The sequence below is a fragment of the Pan paniscus genome, chromosome 1, assembly GCF_029289425.2.
Source record: "Pan paniscus chromosome 1, NHGRI_mPanPan1-v2.0_pri, whole genome shotgun sequence".
Taxonomy (NCBI): Eukaryota; Metazoa; Chordata; class Mammalia; order Primates; family Hominidae; genus Pan; species Pan paniscus.
The window spans coordinates 102,298,829-102,313,537 of NC_073249.2; the positions used below are offsets into that span (position 1 = coordinate 102,298,829).

A 14,709-nucleotide genomic window follows, 5' to 3' on the forward strand; every position below is an offset into this window, starting at 1 on the left:
CCATCTTGGCTCCTCCCCCAAGGTTTCTTTTAAAAGGGATTGTGAGAGAAGTAAATCATTCACAAACTTCAGAGCTTGATTATTCCAAAGTGGCCTGTAACACACCTGGCAAGCACTGAGGTGTTACAACGTAAAGATAAGAACCCCTAGTAGAGTGAACAAAGGTATCCAAATAAAAGTGTTAGGAAAATTTAATTACATTTTCTTTAAACAAATTTTTGTGTGCCCCTGCTGTCATACTACAATGTATCAAAGGAGAAATGTAACCCTGTGCTTTTTCCCTGAAAGCTATTGCTACTATCCTGATTGTCAAAATTAGAGTAGGAGTAATACTTTATATTATACTGCATATTATTAACTATAAATATATTTTCCACCCATACCACTTGAGGAATTCAGGCATCTATCAGGCTTTCAAGTAGATAATCTCTAAGGTCATTTCAACTCTGGTTTTATCATTACTACTTCAGAAATGAATAATGCAGGAAATGATGGTAAGCCTATGTCATTACGTAAGTGGTAATAAATGGTAATAAAGTTATGCACAATATCTTATGCTTTTAAGGGGTAGATATACTCTGATACTGGATACAGTTTTTCTCAATTGTGAGAAATAAATAAATGATTGGTAAATAAAGTTACCATACATTTATTTATGGTAATAAACTATTACCACTGAGTCTCACTGAAAGGCTTTAATTTCTGTCTTTGGGGGTGGGGCTTGTGCTTCCCACACTACTATGGAAAGAATACTCTTTGGTACAACTGGCTATTGAACTTTATGCATTGTGAGGGGGACCTGCCATTCCAGGGGCTGCCGACGGCGTAGTCATTGCTTAATGCAGGAACCAAAAATCCCCTTTGATCACTCCATGATTCCTTCTTCTAGGATGGCCATGTATAAACGCCTGTGGACTGTCCTTTGGGGAGTATCCATCTAATCTCTCTCTAAGTAGATGTTCTGGGACTCCTCCAAATACAAACACAACTCAAGGTCAACAGCTTGATTAGAAAGTGTAGAAATGAAGAGCAATTAGTTCTCTCGGATTCATTAAGGTCGTGGCAATCATCTTTTCCCAGCACGCAATGAGGAGATCAGCTTTCTATCTCTTTGGGGACATTTGTGAATGGAGTCAGGAGTTGTGGAGGCTAAAGCCTGAAAGACAGCCTTGTCCTCCTCCTAGTTAGTGAGTGAAGGCGTATGCATGGATGTGGGCTTATTTGGTTGGATTTTACAACACATGAGGGAGTTTTCTCTGTTTGTTCTGGTGGCCATGGCCATGGGCTTTGCTTGGACCTAGCCTCTTCATGCCACATGCCCCACCAGAGGGACGTGTATCTGGAGCCACGGTACTATAGCACGTCTGCTGTCTCAGCTCCAAGCGGTTCCTAGTTAGGGCTGCCCCCTGCATGCAGTGCTTCCCTTTTTTCCCACAAGCACCCCTTAGACTTTCGTGGCCCCTGATTTCTGGTCCTGCCATTGCTCATGACCTGCTGATGGCACTGCTTGCTGTGGAGTTACTGAAGGGGAAAAAGGCAGAGCCATCAAACAGCTCTGTAGGGCCCAGATGTGGAGAAAGTATAAGCCTGAAAATCTTGCAGTATTTTCCTGCACCAAAATTAAGATAAAAACATTACGTAATGTTAAGAGTTATGTGTTTAAAGCTCAAAAATCCCTTAGCAACATGGGTTTTTCCAGATGTGAAGAAGCCCAAAGATGGTGCCTGTTAAAGGCCTTGGAATCAGCAGCTATCCAGGAAATACAAATCAAAAACAATGAGATACCACTTTACTCACTAGGATGGCTATCATGAAAAAGACAGATACCAAATATTGACGAGAATGTGAAAAAATTGGAAGTTGCCATATGACCCAGCAATTCAACTCCGAGGTACGTACCCCAAAGAAATGAAAATATAAGTCCACTAAGAACTTGTACACAAGTATTCTTGGCAACATTATTCATAATATACAAAAAGTGGAAACACCAACTCCCAAAAGGACAGTCCCCAAGTGTTTATAGATGGCCCTAAAAGAATGAATTGTGGAGTGATTTTGCGTTAGGCAATGACTACGCCGTAGGCAGCTCCTGGAAGGGCAGGTCTGCCTCATGATGCATGGAGGTCAATAGCCAGTTGTATCAAAGAGTATTCTTTCCATAGGAGTTTGGGGAGCACAAGCCCCACCCCCCCAAAGCCAGAAATCCAAGCCTTTCAGTGAGACTTTGTGGTAAGTAGTTTATTTATTTACCATGAATAAATGTATGGTAACTTTATTTACCAGTAGTTTATTTATTTCTCACAATTGAGAAGAACTGTACCCAGTGTCGGGATATATCTACCCCTTAAAAGCATACGATGGCTGGGCACAGTGACTCACAGCTGTAATTCCAGCACTTTGGGAGGCCAAGGTAGATGGAACACCTGAGGCCAGGAGTTCAAGGCCATCCTGGCCAACATGGCCAAACCCTGTCTCTACTAAAAATACAAAAAATTAGCCAGGCATGGTGGCACGTGCCTGTAGTCCCAGCTACTCAGGAGGCTGAGGAAGGAAAATCACTTGAACCTGGGAGGCAGAGGTTGCAGTGAGCCAAGATCATGCCGCTGCACTCCAGCCTGGCAACAGAGCGAGACTCTGTCTCAAAAATAAAAAAAAGTTTGATAACATATTGTACGTATTTTTATTTGTCCACTAACTGATGAACTGACAAATAAAATTTGGTATACTCATAAAATGAAATCCTATTTGGCATGAAAAGGAATGAAGTACTGATAACATGCTGCTACATGGGTGAAACTTGAAAACACTAAGCTAAGTGAAAGAAGCCAGTCTTAAAAAGACACCACATTGTATATTTCCATTTATGTTAAATGTTCAGAACAGGCAAATCCATGAGACATAAAGTACATTAATAGTTGCCTAATGGCTGTTCCAATTGCAGTGGTGTGTATAACTACTTGATCAGAACCAGGTAGAGATTTCTTTGTTCCTTCTCCACTCCCACTGTTTCACTTGACTCTTCTTAAGAAATAATAGTCGCCTAAAGTTGGAGGTTTCTAGGGAAAATTATTAGTGGCTGCTAATGGGTATGGGGCTTCTTTTGTGGATGATGAAATGTTCTAAAATATCAGTTCATTGGAGAGAACACAATGTACATGAGATCGCAATGTATGAAATTCTCAGCGCAGATGCAATTGTTTGTCCTGGTGCACAAACCAAAATAAATTTTGGTTTGGGGCACCAAAATTGTCAAGAGATGCTATACGGAGTGCAACCTCTTATAATAGTCACTGGAATGTTCATGTTTTTCTCTAATTAAGAAATTTTCCAGAATGGGAAACATTATCTAGTCAGTGACCTCACTAGAGAATTCATGTTTTCCTGTCAGCCTCATCACTGCACCCTTGATCTCCTTGTTTCTCAGGCTGTAGGTGATGGGGTTCAACACTGGGGTCACAATACAAAAGAGCACAGAGACCAGGATGTCTGTGTCCAGGGAGCACCCTTCTCTGGGCCTGTCATAGTTGAAGTGGTCTGTTCCAAAGATGACCACCACCATGGTGAGGAGGGAGGCACAGGTAGAGCAGGCCTTGCTCCTGCCCTGAGCAGAGGGAATCCTAATGATGGTAGAGATGATGAATATGTAGGACGTTGCCATAAACAGGCAGGGGCTCAGGCCAGTGGTGGCCCTCACAACATGGAGCACAGACTCACTGACAGGTGTCTGAGCAGGAGAGCTTCAGGAGCAATGGGATGGCACAGAGAAAGTAGCTGATGGGGTTGAGTTCACGCAGTGAGTGTGGCTGTCAGTGCTGTGTGTGTCCCAGAATTGAGTAGCCCACACATCCAAAACCCAGTCACCAAACAAACGTAGACCTTTCCACTCATTAGGAGCCTATATTGAAGACGGTGGCAAATAGCCACACAGTGGTCATAAGCTATGGCAGCCAGCAAAATCCCCTCAGTGCTGGCTCATAATGCAAGGAAGAAGATCTGGGAAAGGCAGCCCTCATAGGAGATGGTCTTAGTCTCCTGGAAGAAGTTCACCAGCATGACCAGGATGGTGGTAGACATGTAGCAGATATCCAGGAAGCTCAAGTGGCTAAGAAAATAACCCATTGGAGTATAGAAGGCAGGACTGACCCTGACTGCATTTCCCAGAAGAGATATCAGATAAATGACCAAGGAGAACAGGAAGAAAACCATTTGTAATGCAGGGTGCTTGGAAAAATTTAAAAAGATGAATTCAGTGACCACTATTTGATTTTCTACTTTGAATTCTTTCTCAACTGAAATGAATATTGGGAGATAAATAAAATAATAATGTGATATGATGACAGACATCAGGAGAGCTGATTAACTTTTACTCATCCTTTAGTTCTTGGATTAGATGACATCTCTTCTGGATTGTGTAGCTTGACTCTGAGAATAGCGTTTTGTATTCCCCTCATTCTCTTGATTCTCTGCCCTGTCTTCTTGTCATGCATATCACTATTGTCTATTAACTTGTTTGCCCGCGCTTCACCTCCACCAGAAAAATTCTCTTAGGAATTTTTCTCTCTCCTTAGTCCATATGCTCTCCAGAAAATTTTTTTCAGATGTAAGGAAGGAAATCTAGTCAGCATTGATGTTGCAAAAACAACAGTTGGTGAATTATACCAGAGCCCCAAACTTTTTCTCCCAGCTTCTCTCTTCCGTGAGAAAAGTCACAATACCAAATTCTACCTTACCAAGTGTGTGGTAGCCTCAATGATCTTTACCCTCTAGTGTTATTCAAATACATGACAGAAAGAAATTGCAGTTGTAACTCAAGTTACTAGTCACATGACTTTAAAATACAGAGATTATCTTGGCTTATTTGACTGGCTTTCTTTTTTCTTTTTCTTTTTCTTTTTTTTTTTTTGAGACGGAGTCTCGCTCTGTTGCCCAAGCTGGAGTGCAATGGCATGATCTAGGCTCACTGCAACCTCCACCTCCCGGGTTCAAGCAATTCTCCTGCTTCAGCCTACCGAGTAGCTGGGATTACAGGCATGTGCCACCAGGCCTGGCTAATTTTTGTATTTTTAGTAGAGACAGGGTTTCACTATGTTGGCCAGGCTGGTCTCAAACTCCTTGACTGGCCCTTTTAAGGGATAATCACATAAGCCCTTAAAAGCGGAGATCTTTCTTGGGCTGAAGATAAAGTCAGAGTTTCACATCACAAGTAGAACTTGACATGTCATTGTTGGCTTGAAGATGGAGGGGGCCACTGTTAAAGAAAAGGTAACCTTGGTCCTACAATCACAAGAAACTGAATTTTGCCAGGAACTTGAATAAACTTGGAAGTAGAATCTTCTGCAAAGTCTCACTCTGTCCTACCCAGCTGACACCTTGTTTTTAGCAGAGGACCCAGCTGAGCCATGCCACACCTGACCTTCTGAACCACAGAATGGTGAGATAATTAATGGTTGTTTAAACTGCTAAGTTTGTGGTAATTGGTTATGGTAGCAATAGAAAACAAATACACCGAGCATCCCATTTTGTGTAAGAAACTTCTGATCATTTGGGGTAATTATGACAGAACACCACTCTAGAAGCATCAGAAGTGAATTCATCCTATACCCTCTCAAATCTTTGAGCATCCGTCTCTTCGTCTTTGCTCTCTTTTCCTTTGTGCTGCCAGTGGCTTCTTCTATCCCTCAGAGAACAAATAGAATACAAAAGAAAACATCAAACTTATACTATTCAGTTTCCCAGTAAGTAGCTCCAGTAAAAGGTTGGGAGAAAGACAAATTTGGAACTGAGTAGAGTGATATTTCTGGATTATTTAAAAATTTTAATTAATCTCTTTCCCCCTCTTTACCAGAAACAACAAACATATGCTAGACTGTGCCATAACAATCCCAAATTCTAGGAATCTTGAGAGCTCATTCATTTGCATCTGAAATTATTTTCTTGGTGGATTGTCCTTAAACGAAGCTTTGTGTATCTTGGATTCCCAGTTTTCTTTAGAAACTGCTAAGCTGTCTTTTTTTCCTGAGTGTAAACCAGTGGTCAGCAGTAAAATCCAGCACTCCACCTATATGTTTTACTGGAACACAGCCACACCCTTTCATTCATGTATCGTCTATAACTGCTTTCATACTACAACGGCCGAATTGAGTAGCTGATAAAGAGAACATATGACCCCCAAAGCCTAAACCATTTACTTTATGTTCTTTTACAGAAAAAGTTTACTAACCCCTGGTGTAAGCAATTGGGTTTGGGAGTTTGACAGACTTGGGTTTAAATCATGCCTTTGTCACTTGTCAGCTTTGACCTTGAGCAAGTTATTTAGCTTCTATATGCCTTAGTTTGACCATGTGTAATATGGAATGTTTGGATTACAGAGGTTTTGTTTGGATTAAATAAGTAATATGTAAGAGAGCAGTGAACATAGTTAATCTACAACACACATTCTCCCCATTATGCCACTGCTCCCATTTCAAGTTTCCCTTTAAATTTCAAGTTTCATGCAAATTCGTGAAGCTTTCCATATTTTTTAAATTTTAAAATAAATTACTTAAGAACAACAACAACAGAAATGTTATTTCCCCTGCATATTTCTTCATGTTGACTCAAATGCTATTTATGATAAGAATATGACGTTATTTTCTATTTATGGGCTTGCCTTCTCTAATTCTTTTTCACCAACTTTACCAAATCCACTTTTAAGCAACTGGTATATAATTGAATTCACATATTTCTCATAAAATAAGTACTATGGTCTACCCTTACAGTTGTATCTGCTTTTTTTTTGTTTTATAATTACATTTTTGAACATATTTTTACAGGAATTCTGTAAGGAAGTATATTTTGTCAATACTTTTAGATAAAATTTCCTCTGAAACTAAAAATTAAAATAGCTGAATATCATGAGGATGCAAATAACACCAAGTGTTTGATAAAATTACCAAGTGTTTGATAAAAATAACAACAAGTGGTTGATAAAATTACCTACTGCCTCTAAACTTCCTTCTCACAATATTCCCTAACTCCTGGTCAGAAACCTGGGAGTCATCTTTGAGTCCTTCCTTCCTTCATCCCCTGCCTATATCTATTTTTTCAGCAAATCCTGTTGATTCTCTGTCTCAAGTATATTTCAAATGTATGTATTTATTTCCCTCTCCATCGTCAAACACACGAACATTCTCTACATGGCTTATTCCTTCTCATTCTTTGTGTCTCAGCTTGAATATATCTCAGAGAAGCCTTGTGATCACTAATCTAGCATAGTTGTTTTTTTAATTAAATCTCTTGCAGCATCCTATTATTTTCCTTCAAAGAATTTAAAGTAATATTTATTTTTGTGTTTGTTTATTCATTGGCTACCAGTTTCTCCCTGGTGAATAAGCTGAGTGAACAAGAATCATGACTACTTTGTTCACTGCCTGACCGATAATTGACACTCAATAAACATTGGTTTTATGAATGAATGAATTACCAGATTTATTAAAATGGAAAATAAATATTGTATTACTTTATCACCTTAAAATAAAAGTTCAGTCATGGTAGCATAGATTTTCTCACCTATCTAAATGTTCAAATCAGTCAAGCAGAAAGCATCATGTTGGAAAAAGTGGTGACATAACATAAAACCTCAAATTCACAATTGCTTGGAGTAAATTATTAACCAATCAATTCAGTCAAAAGAAGGGGTCTATGTGTTGATGCAGCTTTGACCTTTAGAATAATAATATAATAATAACAATGATAATAATAGCTGGTATTTTCAGTACTTACTAAATGCCAAGTACAGTTACTGTACTACATGCTTCCTTTACGTATATTTATTTCCTTTAATGCTTAAAACACCTTTAAGAAGTACCATTATTATCCTTAATTTTATATGAGTAAACTGAAGTTTAGAGAGGGTAGGTAAATGCCCATAGTCATGTAATTAATAAAACCACATATTGGCAAAGATATGGAGATCCAGAATAAATGTTCAGCTCTATTAACTCATCAAAGAATCTTTCTGTCTCTGGACATGAATTTCTTCATCTGTAAAACAGAGCTAGACTAGAAGATTGACGACATTCCTTCCACCTCTGATATTCTGTGATGATATTTGGTATTTACATATTTCCCAGTCTCCAAAATGAAACCATGTAACAGAGCAAGGGTAAAAAGTCAAAGATCTCCCAGGGATACTATAGTTGTTTATTCATTTGTCTTCATGGGATATAAAGGTCAAGGATAAGTTGGGGATTTTATCTTGTACACTGATGTGGTGGACTAAATAATTCTACCACCACCCCCTCCAATGCCCAGAGAGGGGTCTATGCCCCAAACCCTGGATCCTGAGAATGTTTTCTGTTAAGTGGACTTTGCAAATGTACTCAAGACTTTGGACCTTGATATGGGGAGATTATTCTGGGTTATGTGGGTCAGCCAAATCTAATCACTTGAGCATTTAAAAGTGACACATTTTCCCAACTAGAGTGAGAAGACATACAGCAAAAGAGATGAAACAGAAGAAGCAGAGTCAGAGAGATCCAAAACACGAAGGACACAATGTGCCGTTGCTGTCTTTGAAGGGAGCCATGAGCTGGGGAATCCTGGCAGCCTCTGGAAGCTGAGAATGACCTATGATTGACAGCCAGAAAAGCAAGTAGGGCTCATGTCCTTCTGCTACATAGAACTAAATTCTCCTGACAACCTGAATGAGCCTAGAAAAAGATTCTCTTCTAGAGCCTTCAGAAGGAAATGCAATCCTGCTAATACCTTAATTGTAGTCTTTTGAGAAACCAAGCCAAGGAATAAGTCAAGCCATGCTGTACTTGGATTTCTGACCTGGAGAACTGTGAGATAATAAAATTTGTGGTGTTTAAAGCTGCTAAATTTGTGATAATTTGTTATAGTTTCTCAGCTGGGGTACTCAGGACATATTTAGTCTCTATCATACATGAGACATATTTGAGTTCTATCTATATTCCCTACTGCTTGGACTTCTGAACATTACATCTGGATGGACGGTTGAATCTTAAATCCTCATTTGATTTAAAGAGCAACAAACAATGTTCCTGGCCCTTCTTTACTTTCCTGTAATTGAAGCCCCTTGAATGCCAATCCAAGCGTTCAACTGTCCATTTTAAGAATTAGGTTTTTGCCGGGTGCAGTGGCTCACACCTGTAATTCCAGCACTTTGGGAGGCCAAGGCAGGCAGATCACTTGGGGCCAGGAGTTCAAGGCCAGGCTAGCCAACATGGTGAAACCCCGTTTCTACTAAAAATATAAAGATTAGCTGGGCATGGTGGCATGTGGCTGTAATCCCAGCTACTTGGGGGGCTGAGGCAAGAGAATTGCTTGAACCCAGGAAGCGGAGGTGGCAGTGAGCCAAGATCATGCCACTGCATTCCTGCCTGGGTGACAGAATGAGATACCTTCTCAAAAAAATAAATAAATAAATAAAAAATAAAAAAATCAGGTTTTGGAACTTCTTCCATAATGGAATAAAAGTAACCAGATTTGCTTTTCTGTCTTAATAACTAAAAACTTGGGGGAAAAGATAAAACAAAATGTGTTTTCAGATATTAAACAATGAGTGGAATGGGACAGAGAGTACTGAGACAAGGTAAACAAATGAGGTAAACCCTATGAATGCACCAGCTCACTGCATGGAGAGGGTGTCCAGGCCACAGCACAAGGAGGGGGTACATAAGTGGAGCCCAGTAGTCTCCCTTTATTAATAAGAGAAAATTCAGAGTTTGGGGGAGATCAAGGTACCTAGAATTTGCGTGGCAGAGCCCTGGAGAGGAGATGCACATAAAAAGAGAGTCTCAGAGATCCACAGAATTCCCTCTTCAGCAGAATGCTAATCAGCACATGAGAGCCAAGGAAAAGATTAGAGAGGATCAGTTGGAATAATCTGGAGAGCTCACGCAGGGCTGGGAATAGTTAGTCTTTGCACCAATCAGTGCGCAAAGAAATCCTAACACATACAAAGTAGACTCATTAGGTGCCTTAGTAGAGAGGCAAAATTGACACTAGGCAAAAGGCTATTCTAAGCTCACCTAACAAAGCTTAAAAGCTAGTCTTAAAAGGATCAAATTATTTCTGAGTAATTTAACTGTGTCCAAGAACAAAGTCCAAAAATCCTTAAAGGAATACTAAAACTTCTTCATTTAGCTATGTAAAATTCACAGTGTCTGGCGTCAATCCAAAATTTTTAGGCATACAAAGAAGCAGGAAGGAAATACAACCTATATTAAAAAGAAAATATAATTTAAAAGACTCAGTAATGACACAGATTATAGACTTATAAATCAATGATGTTAAAATAGCTACTATAAATACATTTATGTGTTCAAGAAAGTAGAGGAAATTATGTATATGACAAGGAGAGACATTGAAGATATTAAAATATTGAAATTCTAAAGTAAAAATGTAATGTCTGAGATACAGTATACACAGGATGAGATTAACAGCAAATTAGATATAGAAAAAGGTTAGTGAATGTGAAGTCATACTAATAGAAAATATCCAAAATGAAATAAGAGGTTGGGCACATTGGCTCATGCCTGTAATCTCAGCTCTTTGAGAGGCTGAGGTGGGAAGATTGCTCAAACCTAGGAGTTTGAGACCATCCTGGGCAACATGGAAAGACTCTTATCTGTACAAAAAAATATGAAAATTAACCAGCCACGTGCCTGTGCCTGTAGTTCCAGCTACTTGGGTGGCTGAGGTAGGAGGATAGCTTGAGCCCTGGAGGTCAAGGCTGCAGTGAGCTGTGATCACGCCATTGCACCCCAGCCTGGACAACAGAGTGAGATTCTGTCTCAAAAAATAAAAAAGAAAAAAAAAAAGAAAAAAGGGACTGAAGAGAAATGAGCAGAACATCAGTGAGCTTGGGGACAGCAAGTGCCTTAATATGCATTGGAGCCCAAGAAAGAGAAGGGAACAAAAAATGTGGAAAAACAGTAGCCAAAATTTCCAATTTTATGAAATTTTTAAGCCCCCAAATTCAAGAAGCTTAACAAACCCCAAACAAGGCACAGAAAGAAAACTACACCATGCAAATCATAATCAAATTGGTCAAAACTAGTGATAGAACATTTTAAAAGCAACTAGGAAAAAATGCACATTACATGGAGAAGAATAGAGATGAGAATGACAGCTGACTTCTCATCCAAGCAATGCAAGCCAAAAGACTGTATTGTTTATTTGTTTCCTTCCAATGTTTTAAGGAGCAACGGCTTGAAAGGAAACAAACTTGTCAACCTAAAAGTCTAACCAACATAAATATATTTCAAAAACAAGGTTAGGGACAACACTTTCAGAATGTCAGGGTGAGGACCTCAGTGAATCCTCTTCCCACAAAAGCAACAAAAATACTGGCAAAACACCAATAGAAACCAACCATTTTAAAACTATGAAAATTAACCAAAGGCACAGAACACACTGAAAAGCATTCACTCAAATATAACTGCCGAGCTTCATAAGAACAGTGGGGTCTATGGTGCTTTAACTTGGAACTATTCCCATGTACCCAACCCCTAGTACCAGGGTGGTAGCTGTGAAGAGCTGGCAGCCAGTGAAGAAGTTTGACCTGTTTTGAGCTTTGTGAAAACCCCCATCCTCAGAGCACTGTCAATATTTTTATAATATTTCTCCTTGACTTGCACATGGCCATTCTGTCCGTCTTCACATTGTCCTCCCTGTGTGCATATCTGTGTACAAATTTCATTTTCCTGTAAGATTACCAGTCACATTGGATTAGAATTCACTCTAACGACTTCATTTTAACTTAATTACCTTTTTTAAATCCCTGTTTCCAAAAACAGCCATGTTCTAAGACAGTGGGGGTGAGCACTTCACCATTTTGAGGGGAACACAATTCAGCCCATAACAAAAAAGAGCCTGGCCAAAAATCTAAAAGGATGACTTGGGGAACAAGTCATATGATAACAGAGGACTTTGTAAAGCTCTGACATATTCCTGGAGATCCAGAAGGCTGCACATGCTGCACAGGACCAAGTGCATGGCCAGGGAAAACCAGAGAGGGATCCAGTAACTTATATTTGGGCAAACTTGAAGCCCTGTGCAAGCAAGAAGTAAATGTTAATGCTGACTTATAAACCCCTTTAGATTTGAAGATGTGCCTTCACATACAAATCTCCTTGGCAAAACGTTGAAGACCCTGGATCAAAGCATTAAGAAAATCTTCTGACCAATCATTGGATAATGCAACTATGTTGACCTAGAGGTGACCCCTAAAAAGACAGGCTTGAAAGTAAAAATGAGAATTTTTAAAAAGTAATCAGAAAACTCAGTGGCTGTACACTCCAGGAAATACAAAATCTACAGAATTGGTTTAGAAAAGTCATGGAAAAAAACAAGCATCAAGCAGGATTTTATTTTTTAAAATTAGCTTGATTGAGCCATTTTATGTCATACACATATTTCAAAACATCATGTTGTCCATGATAAATATATATACTCTTTGTCAATTAAAAAACCCCAAAGCAATAACAACAAAATTGGAAGATGGAGGATCTGAATCTAAAGTTGCTACAATATCTTCTCCTCTAAAATGTCCAGTTTTAACAAAAACAAAAAATCAGACATGCAAAGAAATAAGGAAGTATGGCCCACACATAGGAAAAACACTGCATTTGATTGGAAAGGTTCTTGAGGGGGACAAGCTGTTGGATTTAGTAGACAAAGACTTTAAAGCAGCTATTAAAAATAAGTTAAAAAAGAAAATACTATGTTAAAATAGCTAAAGGAAAGTGTAAAAACTATGTTTCACCAAATAGAGCGTATCTATAAAGAGATAAAAGTTATAAAAATCACCAAATAGAATTTTTGGAGTTGAAAAGTACAATAACGAAAATGAAAAATTCACTATATGAGTTAAACCAGTAGTTTTAGCAGAGACAAGTGTAACCACCCAATGAGTTCTTCTGGCCTGCTAAACAGAAAAGCCAACTCACTGAGACAGTGGTATTGCAGCAGTAAAAGTGTAATTATCACAGGACCAGCCAAATGAGAAGACAGGAGATAATCTCAAATCTGCCTCCCCAAAAGCTCAGAGGCTGGGGTTTTTAAAGATAATTTGGTAGGCAGGGTTCTAGGGAATGGGTACTGCTGATTGGTTGGAGATGAAATCATAGGAGTGTACAAACTATCTTCACATGCTGAATCAGTTTCTGGGTGGGGGCTCACATGACTAGTTGAGCCAGTTCCTTGTTGTAAGTCATGGGTCTGGGTGGAATCAGTTTGTCACCAGAATACGCAGTCTGAAAAATATTTCAACCACCAATTTTAGGTTTTGGCAATAGTCATGTTATCTACAGGAACAATTGGAGAAGTTACAAATCTTGTGATCTCCAGAGCAGTAAACAACTATATAGAAAGGCAAGCTAGGGAACAATGGCTTGTTATCATTAACTATGTGTATATTTTAGCAGAATTCAAGCTACTCCCATAGTCCTAATTTTGTGGCCTTTCGTTAGTCATACAAAAGTGGTTTTTGTCCCTTAGCAAGGAAGGGGTTAGTTTCAGGAAGGGACTGTTAACATCTTTATTTTAAAGTTAACAGAGGCAATTAGCTTGTGAGGTTAGAAGCAAGATGGAGTCAGATTAGATTTTTCTCACTGCTAAAATTTTTGCAAAGGCAGTTTCAGAAGAATGTTCAGGAAACTTGAAACTAGGCCAATAGATACTATGCAGTCTGAGGAATAGAAAGAATAAAGAATGAGAAAAAATGAACAGAGCCTCAGAGACCTGTGGAACACTACAAAAATAACAAATTTGCATAATGAAAGTACCAAAAAGAGAATATATAGAAAAGGATGCAAAAATTACATGCCTACATAAAAATATTTTTATTGGTATACAATAGTTGTACATATTTTGAATACATGTGATATTTGATACCTGTATACTATATGTAATGATCAGATCAGGGTAACTGGTGTATCCATCACCTCTAACATTAATCATTTCTTTGCACTGGAAACATTACACTTGTTCTATTCTATTTTGACATATACAGTCAGTTATTTTTTTTGAATTTTTAAATTATTTTAATGATATAAATATAACATCAGCACCTAATCCTGGTAATGGTAGCACAAAAAAGAAAAGTATAGAGCAATATCATTTATGACAATTGATGCAAAAATCTGAAATACAATTTAGAAATAGATTCCCAAGCAACATTCAAAAAAAACACCACACCATGACTTGATATTTATACGAAGAATGCAAGAACCTGTTAGCATTCTGTTAGGAAACCTACTATTAGAGTGCACAATACTAATAGCAGTAAGAAAAAAATCACATGGTTACCTCCACAGATGCTTAAAAAGCCTTTGAAAACATTCAACCTATGTCCTACTAAAAAAAAGAAAATTGCAATGAATTGGTTCTTAACATGTGGAAATAAACACTCTCATACACTGCTTGTGGGAATAAAAAATGACACAATTCCATGTACCTACAAGACATCCCAGCCATTCCACTCCTAGTTATTCAAGAGACTTGAATAACTCTGTATTAGGCCTTTTTTGCATTACTATAAGGGAATATCTGAGACTGGGTAATTTATAAAGAAAAGAGGTTTAATTGGCTTATGGTTCTGCAGGCTGTATAAACGTGGCACCAACATCTGCTCAGCTCCTGATGAGGGCCTCAGAAAGTTCACAGTCATGGCAGAAGGTGAAGGGGAGCCAACATGTCACA

The 14,709-nt window shown here is 38.6% G+C and overlaps 1 pseudogene; it reads right to left on the reverse strand.

Moving 5' to 3' along the window:
- Positions 1-3,346: 3,346 nt before the first annotated feature.
- Positions 3,347-14,709, reverse strand: part of LOC129397476 (olfactory receptor 5J3-like) — a 30,177-nt pseudogene continuing 18,814 nt past the window's right edge.